The sequence below is a fragment of the Ostrinia nubilalis genome, chromosome 5, assembly GCF_963855985.1.
Source record: "Ostrinia nubilalis chromosome 5, ilOstNubi1.1, whole genome shotgun sequence".
NCBI lineage: Eukaryota > Metazoa > Arthropoda > Insecta > Lepidoptera > Crambidae > Ostrinia > Ostrinia nubilalis.
The window spans coordinates 18259547-18273763 of NC_087092.1; the positions used below are offsets into that span (position 1 = coordinate 18259547).

Here is a 14217-nt window from a genome sequence, read left to right on the forward strand (position 1 = left end):
ACACTGATTAATATTTTTTGGACAGGTGTTCGGTGTTCGTGTCTCATAAATATTGGTAGGGTCCAAAATATTAACCCTTTATTTTTATTTTTATTGATTGATTATTTAGTCTATATGAATACATACGATGCATGGCTGCAATTACTGTTTAAAATACTGTTTCTTTTGTTTATTAATTTCATGGCTGAAATTATCCAGTCTCTAAGGCCCGTGAAACGACACTTGGTGAATCGAAAACAATTCAAGCCTGTAACTAAATTTCACTAAATATGAAAATGAAGCCAATCTATGTTAGTTTGTGTGGCAGTTCCAGAATACAGCCGCAATCTACAAGAATCTTCTCTAAAGCGAAACTAGTTTTATTATTCGTGGCCCATTGAACAGTAACACAGCAGTCGCGATTGTTCGACTGATCGGATTTGGACAGGACTTGATTGTGTTTTATTTTTGGCCGAAGGTAAACCCGTTTCTGAAATACGTCACAGTGGATATAGAGTCAGTTTTCGCAACAAACAAAATTAATAATTATTCGAGAGACTGAGTCATTTAATTATACTGTCGTGTCTCGTTTGTAGGCAGTGAATAGTTTAACCTGAAACATTTGTATATTTTTTTATTTATAAGTAATAATTATAATTATATGCATAGTAATGAACCACATAATTTAATGCTATTGAAACATTGTTAAACAAATAAAATAAAATAAATAAATAAAATAACTTATTTTCAATCTAAGGCTAAGTTGTACGACATAACTTTGACGGTAACTATAACCATAACCGATGTTTTTGGTACGGAGTTTGACACATTTTTGACGTTTGTTAAAGGTAAAGTGAGACCAAAGATGGTGCAACCCAGCCTAAGTATTCGTACAAGCTTTGCTTAGTTTGGGATTAGATAGTTCAGTAAATCAGTGCCTTTTGTGTACTGACTGAGAATAAAAAAACTAGGTATTGAAACAAATTATAATAATGATTAATTTAGCTCGAGGAATGGCGACCTCTGCGCCTGCCTCCACTGTGCCAAATACGTGGGAATAGAAACCGAATTGTATTGTCTTTTATTTCTACAATCGAGATATCCGGCAGCCAAGCTTTAAGATTTTATTTCCAAAGTTATCTTTGAAGGCATAAGCCGGTACCTTCACATCGCAACATTTTTAGTATTGAAGAATTAATATTTTTCTATCGATACTTTTGTTTCTGTTAGAATTTTATCGATTTTAATACACCTGTGTGAACCCGCGCAATATAAATTATTCTAATAATTACTAATATTGCATTATAAATCATAGACGACGCTAAATGATATTACCTATATGAAAAAGTTTTCCAATACTGTCTGGCTCATAGAGAGCGTACATGAATAAACTATTATTGGGAAATCAGTTTCCAACTGTGACTTATTGGCTTTCTTGTCTTCGGGAAATATGAGGTTTCTCATTGTTCACGAGTTATTATTATTATATGCAAGTTTGGTTCACAATGTGATTGTGTTGCTGGCTCAGATTAATAAAACATTTTAAGCGTAACGCGACTTCGTTGAATAAGCGTTGGACTCTGAATGAAACCTAAAAATCTAAAAATAGTAAACTATGACAATGAACAATTTATTGATAAAGTATAGAGTTCGATATAGACAGAACCTCCAGGTCCTCCTCCGTGTCTAACCACTACAGACAACAATATCAGTAAAACCAAACATGGTAACAATTTATCAAAATTATTTTTAATAACAATTAATCGTATAAGTATTAACTCTGTTTTTATACATAGTAGTCATAACTCATAACTTTATTCTATCGATAAATGATCGACAGTCATGGTCGCTGCCCTACGACACGACATCTCTGATGGCATCGTGACTGATAGCGATTCGAGAATGGTAATAGCCTAACAAAGGGCGAATGAATGGGCCCGAGCACAATCTGCACGTGGAACGAGTGACGCCCGACCTTGTGGAGTCCATAGTACGAGACGAAAGGAAAACCAGTCTGTTCTGATCAAAGACAAATAACTATTTATCGTTAATACTCCTACGTTCTCGAAGAAAAGTTCTCGAGTGGCGACCACGGGCCGGAAGACGTAGTGTAGGCAGGCCTCCCACTAGGTGGACCAACAATCTGGTTAAGGTCGCGGGAGGTGCCTGGATGCGGGTGGCGCAGAACCGGTCTTTGTGGAAATCCTTAGGGGAGGCCTTTGTCCAGCAGTGGACGTCATTCGGCTGAAACGAACGAACTCCGACGTTTATGTAGGATGTAAAGATAGAAAATCTATTGTCTAGGATCGGCTGCTAATGCCCAATTCATTAGAGCATTAATAAATAACTTAACGAGAACATTGCATGTCGGGCTGCAGTACATGCTCGGAGCGAGTGTTACGCCGACCAACACGCCAAAGAGCTGTTTCAGGACGACGCAGCATTAATGGTGTATTACGATTAAAGCGCATAGCAGACTTATCAACTCGGAAAGGGATCAACACCGTATGGCCAGAGTAAATACAAATGGTAGGTCATCTTCATAGAAACGCCAATACGTATGCGGCGCGCACGCACACACTGACAAAATTCGGCTCAACCAACACCCCGCTACTCCACGCTAAATTTTGTCGGTATGTGCGTGCGCGCCGCATACGTATTGGCGCGCTCACATACAAACCGCGCTCGGTGCGTTTCTATGAAGATGACCTACTCATTTGTATTTACTCTGGTATGGCCTTTCGCGAGCTGTCATCGCCTTTCGCGCGATGTCTATCGCGAGGCGAAGCGTTCACGTTACGGTGCGGATAAGTGTACGTTGCATTGCAGTATGGAGTTTCATACAAAGAATACTGACCGCCTCGAGTTGATATGGTTACAATCCCTTTCCAGGTTGATAAATGTGCGATTTTTTTTCTGATCAAATGAGGTAATGGTAACAAAACGTGTGTTGTATGTATTGTTTCTGAACTATTGCTCCAGTTAATTGCTTTCCTATTGTCTATCTACACGTGTGATGGCTGTACCTACACGATGTACTCGTAAGAGTAAAAGCGAAATTCTGAGTATGTACTGAGGCGTAGACTTGAATCACAAGTTATGAATTTTATACAACACTTCTAAGGCAGCATTATTATTGATTCCATATTATTATACAGGGTGTTTCTTGTAAGGTGTCAAGCCGAAGGCAGGTGATAGGTGAGGACTAGACCTATCGATTTCACCCCCATGTATGTTCTACGATTTTTCGTAGTTTAGAAGTTATCGTTAATTTTGTGATTTTTTCAAATTTCATGACCTAGTGGCTTAATTTTTTTTTATCTTTTTTTTGGGTTGACTTTTCTCAGATTTCTTTTTTTTGACAGATTCCCTATTAGTTGCAGATATTTGAAAAAAATAATCAGTTTCCTATCTTTGATGCAAGATACAAAATTTTTGCTAGAAACATAAAAAATATGCTTTTAGCAGAACATTCTAAAATTTTCAACTGAAATGTATCAGAAAAAAAAAGAATTTCCATAGGTCCAAAATAATTTTAAAAACTGTGCAGTTTTCTGAACTTTCATAATAACACAAAAAAACATGTACCTAATAGGCCATTATTTTCTGTAATCGCTCTACTAAAGTAGTAAGTCGGAGATTCCGTTACATGTTTTTGACTTTCTTAGGACTAACTAATGTTTGCAATCCACTAAGTGTACGTTACGTAGAACACGTTTAGAGACAATAACTGAACAGAACATTTTTTATCCACAACGAGGAAGCTCTTGCCCTTCATCTGACCTGATGGAAAGTTGGAAACTGCTGGATGATCAGCGAGCTTCACCCGGAATCCTAAACCACAGAGGAATTGGCTGTCCTAAATAGGTAGTCTTACCACTAGACCACAGTGGTGATTGTTACTTTACGATTAAATTTGATATACCTACCTATTAGAGTGTGAAAGGAAAGAGAAAGAGTTTGTGTGTGTGTGTGTGAGTGTGTGTGTGTGTGTGTGTGTGTGTGTGTGTGTGTGTGTGTGTGTGTGTGAGTGTGTGTGTGAGTGTGTGAGTGTGTATGTGTGTGTGTGTGTTAATGTTCAAAATGTCCGTCGCTGACCTGCATGCACATTCGACAACGACGCAAAACAATTATTCTTAAATTTGCAAAAGCTTCTTGCATTCTAATATGGTTTATCATCAAAATTTTCCTATTCCCTTTTGTATACCACATGAAGAGACACACACACACACACACACTCTCTCACACACACACACACACACACACACACACACACAAACTCTTTCTCTTTCCTTTCACACTCTAATAGGTAGGTATATCAAATTTAATCGTAAAGTAACAATCACCACTGTGGTCTAGTGGTAAGACTACCTATTTAGGACAGCCAATTCCTCTGTGGTTTAGGATTCCGGGTGAAGCTCGCTGATCATCCAGCAGTTTCCAACTTTCCATCAGGTCAGATGAAGGGCAAGAGCTTCCTCGTTGTGGATAAAAAATGTTCTGTTCAGTTATTGTCTCTAAACGTGTTCTACGTAACGTACACTTAGTGGATTGCAAACATTAGTTAGTCCTAAGAAAGTCAAAAACATGTAACGGAATCTCCGACTTACTACTTTAGTAGAGCGATTACAGAAAATAATGGCCTATTAAGTACATGTTTTTTTGTGTTATTATGAAAGTTCAGAAAACTGCACAGTTTTTAAAATTATTTTGGACCTATGGAAATTCTTTTTTTTTCTGATACATTTCAGTTGAAAATTTTAGAATGTTCTGCTAAAAGCATATTTTTTATGTTTCTAGCAAAAATTTTGTATCTTGCATCAAAGATAGGAAACTGATTATTTTTTTCAAATATCTGCAACTAATAGGGAATCTGTCAAAAAAAAGAAATCTGAGAAAAGTCAACCCAAAAAAAAGATAAAAAAAAATTAAGCCACTAGGTCATGAAATTTGAAAAAATCACAAAATTAACGATAACTTCTAAACTACGAAAAATCGTAGAACATACATGGGGGTGAAATCGATAGGTCTAGTCCTCACCTATCACCTGCCTTCGGCTTGACACCTTACAAGAAACACCCTGTATACGCATCAGTTCTGACTTTCGGAATGATAAAATGAAATTAGTTTGTGATTGCTCTATAACGGTTTTTTATTTGATGTTGTATAGTCTGGGCAGGCTGCCTATTTTAGGCTACCCAAATATAAAACAAACAACATTTGAAATACGTGTTCGTAATAAAAATATATTTCCCCACTTCGCGAAATAAGTATATCGTTAATGTTAGAAGCTGCGAAACACACGACGAACGTATGCCTTCTCAGCGTCTTCGAAATTGTTTTCATTTCCTGCCTTTCTCGGAAAATTTAATTATAGCAAAAAATACGTGACTTACTTTAACATGAGTTCTTTCGTGATACGAAACAGACTATTCTTAAATTAAGATGAATACATGTCAGAAATAGAAAGCACTTAGTATAACGGTAATAATAATGTGTTCTGGAGCAATATTTAGGTTGGCACCAGCATGGGTTTAGGATTAAACGGTTACATAAATCTGTTACTAAAGATTCAGTTCTTTTGTTTTTCATAAGTTGTAGATTTTTTATAGTATGCAAAAATGAAAATCTATATCTAAGAAATAGTAATAACAGGCTGAAATTGGTTTCCATTTCCATCCTATCAGAATATTTCTTTGCATTATATTAATAGTATCGCTTAAAAGATCAATGGATAACTGATACCCGCCGAATGATTTATCGGGCCAAATATTTGTGGAACCTTGGCGGTGTCTTTGACCAAACACTCCAGCACTCGTGGATAGCTCAGGCTGATGACGTCACGGCTAGCCTATCCTTTTTAATAATGCCATGCTTACTTTAATTCTTTTGCCAATATCATAAGCGTAAATACGAACGTTAGTTATAAAGAGCTAGGAAGTTATTTGGACTAAATTTACTTTACTGGTCAATAAAATGTGACAGTTTTGATTCGCGTCACAATGTTTCGGCAGATATCCACGACACATTGGCCCAGACAGGCGAGCGTTCGCCGCGAACACATCGCGAGACAATTTAAATGCTAATCGCGGGCATCCATCCACTTGACGGATCGCTAATACGATTTTTGATGGCTTCATTTGCAGGTTCAAAACTTTTCAGATTGTATATAAATAATAAATATGTTTTTAATATTCCTTTTCATTTCCAGATAAATTCGACTTGACGATCACTTAAGTAAAAGTTTTTTCTATTTTTAATAAATCATAATCAAAGCCAAAGACAAAAGGCCTCAGACTTCTAAGAATTAACGGGAGCATTCGAAAAAAACTGTGTGGGTCGGGGCGCCTGTTAGGTATTTGTTTATTCAGTGCTATTTCAAAGTAATAAATCCAAATTTAGCCCAAGTGCTATTAAAGTCTCCATTATTGTCCGTAAAATATTAACGTCAGAAACAGTCTCATAAAAAGTGACGCGTATGAAGGTGCTGATGAAATATTTTTGTTTTGCTTGTTGCAGAGTCGGGACTGAGCTCCGCGCCACTTTCTCGGGACTTCGCAAACAACTGGGTAAATATCCATTTTGCTGTACAACTTCTTGTGTTAAAATGTAACTTATGGGCTCCGAAAAGATCTAAAATTAACTTTTCCACAAAACAGAGTCGCAAAATTATAAGGAATGTAAAAAAGTTTACCCTCTTCATAATTATAAAGATTTAAATTAAAGGTGGTCCCATATTTGAAGACTCTAACTTACTCTTTTAGAAGCAATGAATAAATAAGCAACAAACAAAGCGACCCTCAACTTCAAAGAAATTCATTCTCTTCAGTGCACAGAAAAATAGCAACTGAAGTATTAAATCCAGCCTTTTAGAAAGAGATAACCCCTTAATTCAAAAGTAGCGTAATAATTTAAAATAATTGCCTGAAACTTGCCGGAGTTATAATAACGAAATGAAAGGGATTACTATCGCTCAAGAAAGGTATCTAAATCTGCGCATCTTCGTTACAAAGGCCTAGAAATGATGCTCAGTGAGTCGAGTAAATCATGTAACTGTGTAATCTTACTATCGGCCCCGACCAATCGAATTGATTAGGGCTGTCTCATTTGAAACTCAGTTTAACTGCAATTCAAGTTCTTATTTTAACAATAAATTACCAGTTTTTAAATTAAAAACAGATAAAAAGTTTTTACTTGTTAAAGTCGTTATGATGTATCAATTGGAATAACGTTAATAAACACAAAATGCGAACTATTCTTCATGCATTGACTGTGTGTGTGCGTGCGTGCGTTCAAGTGCCATTAAATAGAAAATGGCGTCAGGATAAAAAAAAAAAACCGACTCCAAAAAACCTACACTAAAAAGTAGAAAAATAATTACTAATTACCTACTTATTTATTAGGACGAATTATTAATATTTATGTAGGTATACCATGATTGATACTTCTGGAGTCGGTGCCAAGATTATGAAACATGTAAAGTTTGCCTGCACCGACTCCAAAAGTATCAATCATGGTATACCTACATAAATATTAATAATTCGTCCTAATAAATAAGTAGGTAATTAGTAATTATTTTTCTACTTTTTAGTGTAGGTTTTTTGGAGTCGGTTTTATTTTTTTTTATAAAATTTTACTTATTTCTTGCTTTTTAGTTAACTAATTATTACCTTGATGTTACCACTGAAGGTAGGCAGTACATTGAGACCATATTCTTAATGTCTAGTGTAAAATAATATTCCCTACAAAAAAACATACGGGTCGAATTGAGAACCTCCTCCTTTTTTTGAAGTCGGTTGAAAATACAGGTTACCATATAGGAAACCTAAAAAGACCTTAAACCGTCAGCCCACCTTAAAAACATGAAAGAATACAACTGTTGGTCTATTTGTACTTATAATATTTAAAGAATGGACATGGCGCACAATTTTTGTTGAAGATGCCAAAAAAAACTACAAAATATTAGAATGAATACTGTATTTTTACTTTTTTGATATCTTTAAAAATGACTGAAATATTCAAGCTCAAAGTGCGCTCTTCCGCTAGGAGCAATTTTCCGCGCGGATTTTGAAAATGTGACGTAGTAACATGAAAAGCTGCATGTAAGATATTATCTGTGTGCAATGGTTAGAATGATTAGTAGGGGAGCCGAAGCGGGGATTTCGGGACTTACTAAAGAGTGGCAGACTAACATACAAGGAAATACTTTGTACCTGGTTGAGTACCTCTAAGTATGAATTTTTGATATAAAATGGCATTAGTTGTTATGCCTCTCACCCAAAAAATACCTCAATTAAGCCCAAATTTGAGACCGCAGCCAAACTTTGAGTGACGATGGAAACTAGCCTAGATGGAGGGCACATGAAATTGAACTTCTGCTTCTTCATTGATAAAGACTTATCATTTACCATACCTTATCATTTTGTATTCCATTTTTAAGTCACTTTTTTTTCGCTTACTGTTTAAACAAAACGTGGGATTTTTTTAAATCTCAGGTCTTTTGAACGCACATCTGAACGATGTCTGGTTTTAATTTCTTCAGTTACTCCGTGACCATAGCGCTTGCAACAGTGTTGAAATATTGGAAACTCAAAACTAAGGTACATGGTAGCAATCCCGTCAGTAATAATAATAGGAAAATGTCTTGAAAAATAAGTAAATCGTATATTACTTTATGTAACTAATTTTATTATGTATCATACTTATAACTAATCACTTCATTCAGAACTAGAAAACGATTCCAAGGATTCCACTTTTCTTCAATAGATGATCAAGATAAAGAGGTATTTATTAGAAATTGCTCCTTCAGCATTTCAATTATTCTATCTTACTTGATGAAATCTTTTTCAATTTTATTTACATGGTCATAACATTTTCACCATTCCTCTGCACCAATTTGTGAGGTACACCTGAAACCCCCGATAAAGCAGCTATTATAAGAATAATATTTAAAAAAACCCTCCTTCTGACGCAGTTAGGTAATAAACTAAATGTATCAAATTTCACTCCAACTTATTGTCAACTCAACGACGCGCTTTAAAATCAAAGATTGACTTTGATTTATGCCTTATTTTACAATACACATTGAAAACAATATGACTTGCTTGAGCTTTTTTTACTTTTTCACAAAAATAACAAATAGGCATGAAGAGATTACAAAATTTCTGCAGCGACTGACAGTTCACTTGATTTACTTTGACAGGTGACAATAAAGCCATAGACATTTGCCATATGAGAGACACACTTTTCCAATATTTTTGTTTGCCATGAAATTCTGGTACACCTATACCTATCATTAAATGAAAAGATAAACTAAATTTTTTCAGCACAACGAAAATCTGCTTTGGCGCGTAGCCGCACCAATGCAACGTGACAACTGCAGTTCGGACTTCTTTATGCGTCCACTACACATACAATAAAATTCGAACTATCGCACATTTTTTCTTTTTTATTCTAATTCAGTAAAAAATGTTTTTGAAACCTTCATTCAAAATTCAAAAGTTATTATCATATGACAGAACTTATGACCAGACTATGTACATTGAATAAAATATTTTTCATTTTATCATCAAGATTAGCAGCTTAATAAGTTACTATGACACTCGAGTTAATCCACATTCAGCACCATAGCCTCCCCTTCTACAAGGCCCTCTACAAATGTCAAAACGTCACTTAACCCTTTTAGCACCAGTTCTTTTGTTTTTGAGAAGATCTACCCAAATTTTTAGATCAATTAAATTATAGTCCAGTCGTTTGGTACAAATTAACGTGGTTACCTGGAAAGTGATCCGGGAGTTTTGAAAATTGGTGATTAAAATAGATTTCACTATGCTCTCTGTTAGTCTGTTAGTTAAGTGTGATTGCCGCACTCGTTGCGAAATTGGAAAAATGCTGCCTTAGAGAAGATTTTTGATAATTACTTTCCTATTTTGTCGTTACAGCCAAATGACGTCCACTGCTGGACAAAGGCGAGAGGCCTTTGGGTTTTCCATGGGTTTTTCATAATAAAAAGTCCTGCGCTGCCCGCATTCAGGTACTTCTCGCGACCTTTACCAGATCGTCGGTCCACCTAGTAGGAGGCCTGCCCACGCTACGTCTTCCAGCCCGTGCCGTGGTCGCCACTAAAGAAATTTTCTGCCCCAATGGCCATCGTCTCTACGAGCTATGTGTCCCGCCCACTGCCACTTGATTTTAGCAATTCTGCGTGCTATGTCGGTCACTTTTTGCGTGAAAGACTAACAAACCTGAGACACAGGAATCTTCCTAGTTCAGGTATCAACCCACCAACATTCTTACTTTTTGTTTTTCCTGATTGTTTGTTATCATAATAGCTAATATTATCTGTTATGTTGGTGACAAATAAACATTACTTTACTTTATTTTAAACTTCCAGACATCCAGACATCCAAACTTTCGCATTTATAATATTAGTATAGTGAGGCGGGTCGTTACATTCCCTCTAATATGGTCGAGTGAAGCGATGGCTGGTTCACTCGTCATGTCTGTGAACAGGCGCTGCTTTCGGGGACTGGTCAATCCAAGTTATTCAAATTTATGTATGCGAGTCATTTCTACTAGTACCTTAATATGTAAGTCTAGATATTAGCACGTCACTACCTTGTTTAATATACCACGCAATCTTGTATACCCATTCTTATGATACACCATACAAGAATGCATGGTAAATTCAGTGAACTGCTCCTGAATCGAATGTACCTACTACTACTATTTCTATTTATTTATATTAACCGGCAGACAGTGGTGACTGAGTTTGTTGCGGCGCTTCTTCTCAGCACTTGCCAAATGTTGGTCTCGAAGCGCTGGTAGGGTAAAAAGATTATGAGACATGTAGAGGCTCCTTAAGAGCATATGACGATTTGTAAGAACTATTTATTAGTCTAAACAAATAAAGAAATTTTGACTTTGACTTTAGTAGGATACAATTATGTAATGTAGAAACAAACAAGACAAAAAAAATGTATACTTCAGCAACGCGAATTTTTTTATACTTCAGCATAATATTTAGGACACCCGGCAGCGTGTCCTGCCATGATCAAAGAAAAAAGAACTCGCAATTTAGCAGGTACATTAAACGAGGTCACAAAATTCGGAAAGAACATAGCGAAATCTATTTATTCACCAATTTTCAAAAATTCTGGAAAACTTTCCAAGTAAAATTAACAAATAACTGGACTATTTACTCGTTATTGAGCACAGAGACACAAACTTGGTTATTTTTCCAGAAAATTTATATTTAAGTGCATAAATGTAAAAATGGCTTCATAGTGCACAAAATTGGCAATAGGTGGCATAATAATGGTTACTTTTTTAGCGCCTAGTTTGAAATGTGATTGAACGATGACAACTAACAACAGTTGTCAGTTAGGTAAAATTTTATTTTAGTTGGAAAAAGACAAAAAGTGGTAAATGGGTTAACGTGCGGGGGCTGCAAAATCATGTTGTGACGTCACTCGCGAATATTGGAAATTTTTGAAAATTTTAAAATGTCCGTAAACTTCTCGAGGCTCTATCTTCGGTAATACTGGATGGATTGAGGTGAAATAAAAACTAGTGTAATGTGTGTGATCTAAACTTTAAATTAAGTCATAATTTAACTTAATATTACAACTTATGCGTGTTGTCCATTATCCTACAACTCCTAAGCATTAAGGAGTTGTACCTACCATGACCAGTTTTTCTTCAAATTCGCATGAAACCACCCTTTTGATATACCTATTCAACAAAAAAATAATCGTTCAAATTGGTTCATAATCGGCGGAGATATTGCGTATAAAAAAGTTCATCCCCAATTTTCACCCTTGGGGGTGAAATATTTTCTTCAAATTCGCATGAAACCACCCTTTTGATAATACCTATTCAACAAAAAAATAATCGTTCAAATTGGTTTATAATCGGCGGAGATATTGCGTATAAAAAAGTTCATCCCCAATTTTCCACCCTTGGGGGTTGTTTTTATTATTATTAAATTTAAATGGGACCACCCTTGAGGTATTACCTATACGTTGAAAAAAGATTTGTTCCAATCGGTTCATAATTGGCGGAGTTATCGCGTAACAAACATAGAAAAAAAAAAAAAACACCGACTTCAAAAAAGGAGAAGAACCTTCTCCTTTTTTGAAGTCGGTTGAAAATACAAGCCTTTCCTAATATTTTATCCTATCCTGGTAAAGCTTCGTTATATAAACTGACCTCAATGAAGTCCTTTGTCCACCCAAAAGGTAGGTGGAATAACATTTTTATTTTTACGTTCTCTTAAATACGTGATTGAAATAAAATTGCTGAAAACACAAGCTCCCCTGGGTTTCGCAAGTCCTGTCAATGGTTATTCAATTGCGGTCCTCTCCTGTGAGAAGGATAGCTACCTACCCGTGCATCGCCAATTAGGGCTCGTAAAATTGGCAACCCTATAGCCAGGCGGTCAATCGAGTGATCGCTAGCCTACCGACCAACTGTTACTGAATTTTCGACTCTGAAGTCCAGGTGATAAGGGTTTTGAATTGTTGATGAGCATGTAAAATGCAGAGGCGTCAGAATTGGCAGTCCATCGACGCCGGTCGAATCGATGTTCGGGTTGGATAATACGTTATTTGGACTAGAATATGTTAATTTGAAACCTGGCAATCCGTCTTAGACTGAGCACGAGATCCCTTAGGTAGCATTTAGTGCTGCTGGAGATCTCATGATTTAGATGAATTGAAACATAATTGTCATAAACATGACAATGATATACTATATTTTATATGAATGTTTAACTTTGAATTCAAGAGTTTGCCTATTTTATTAAGTTTCAATAGATACGAAACTCACACACAGAAAGGAAGATATTATGCCCTAGTATTCGTATTAGTATTCTAAGTCTTGTTGGTGGTGAGTGTCATGCTTTCGAGACAGTATAAAAATGTACTTTTATTAGAAATATTTGATCGCAAATATACCCAGGTAAACAAGTAAAAATATTTTTCCGACCACATTTCCTTTGGTCAGTGGTAAGCGTTCATTAGTAAATAAGTAGGTATGCCTGACATGTAATATTATGTTAGGTAAGTAATTAATGTAATCCGGCGGTAGCAAAACATTAATGATATGCCATTACCGCACGAAAAGATGCTGATAGCACAAAGGAAAAATAACCAGCAGTCTTGCTTCTAACACGGCGAAGTGGAGCCTTACCAACGTTGTCAGTGGCAAAACACAGGCAAAAGATAACTAAGCTTGCTGCCTAGTACCGCATAGATAATCCCTACTAATCTTATAAATGCGAAAGTAACTTGTCTGTCTGTCTCGCTTTCACGCCTAAACCACTGAACCAATTTTGATGAAATTTGGCATAGAGATAGTTTGAGTCCCGGGAAAGGACATAGGATAATTTTGTACCCGGTTTTTAAAACAGGGACGCGCGCGATAAAGTTTTTCTGTGACAGACAAAATTTCACGGGGGCGAAGCCGCGGGCGGAAAGCTAGTGATATATTTTATCTATCAAAAATCATATTAAGATCACGCGAATGTGGCTTGTAGTCAAGGATAACCACCAGACCGCGTCCATTCTTGGCATGCTGTAGTAGAAACGAGCGAAAGCGTAGTGAGCCTACTGGATTGAACGATTCATTGTGCTCAAGGACATGCGGGGTAAACACGTGTAAACTAAATAAATAACTTATTTAGGCCACTGATCTTCTTCATTTACCATTATGTTATAACTTAATTAAGCTTAAATATGGTTTCAGATGTTTAGATATTTGAGTGTAAGCAATTATTTTGTACGGTGTATTAAATACATTTTTCGAGGATATTTTAAGCGGATAATTATCCAACTCTCTTTATGATACTTTGTATTTTTTAATTATACAATGAGTTTAGTATTTACCCGATATCCTCCAAAAAATATTACAAAAAATCCTACTAATATTATAAATGCTACAGTTTGTACGGACTAATGGACGAATTTTTAAAAAAACTTTACAGTGTTATTGTTTACAAACCAGACTAACATACAGGCTATAATTTATGTCAATCTGTGACAAACTAAATTTCACGCGGGTGAAGCCGCGGGCAAAAGCTAATCTTAAATATGCCAGCACTGTCGAACGAAATGCCTTGATTGAAAGCATATTCTTAGAACCAGATGAGATTTACCAATCTGAGTCAGCCCGTCTGTTGGAGGAGAATTCTACCGTTTTTCTATCTACAGGCCGACGAGAATCCGCAATGAATTTTCT

The 14217-nt window shown here is 36.1% G+C and overlaps 1 protein-coding gene and 1 long non-coding RNA gene across 3 annotated transcripts in view; one reads left to right on the forward strand and one right to left on the reverse strand.

The window, feature by feature from the left end:
* LOC135072073 (somatostatin receptor type 2-like) overlaps positions 1-14217 on the forward strand; it is a 144573-nt gene that overhangs the window by 102267 nt on the left and 28089 nt on the right. For both annotated transcript variants that reach the window (XM_063966018.1, XM_063966019.1), the window contains exon 3: positions 6499-6548. The gene's annotated coding sequence lies outside the window, so the exon portion shown is untranslated. The remainder of the gene's footprint in view (positions 1-6498; positions 6549-14217) is intronic.
* The window catches only part of LOC135072076 (uncharacterized), a 137253-nt gene that overhangs the window by 33398 nt on the left and 89638 nt on the right, over positions 1-14217 (reverse strand). The window lies entirely within an intron of this gene.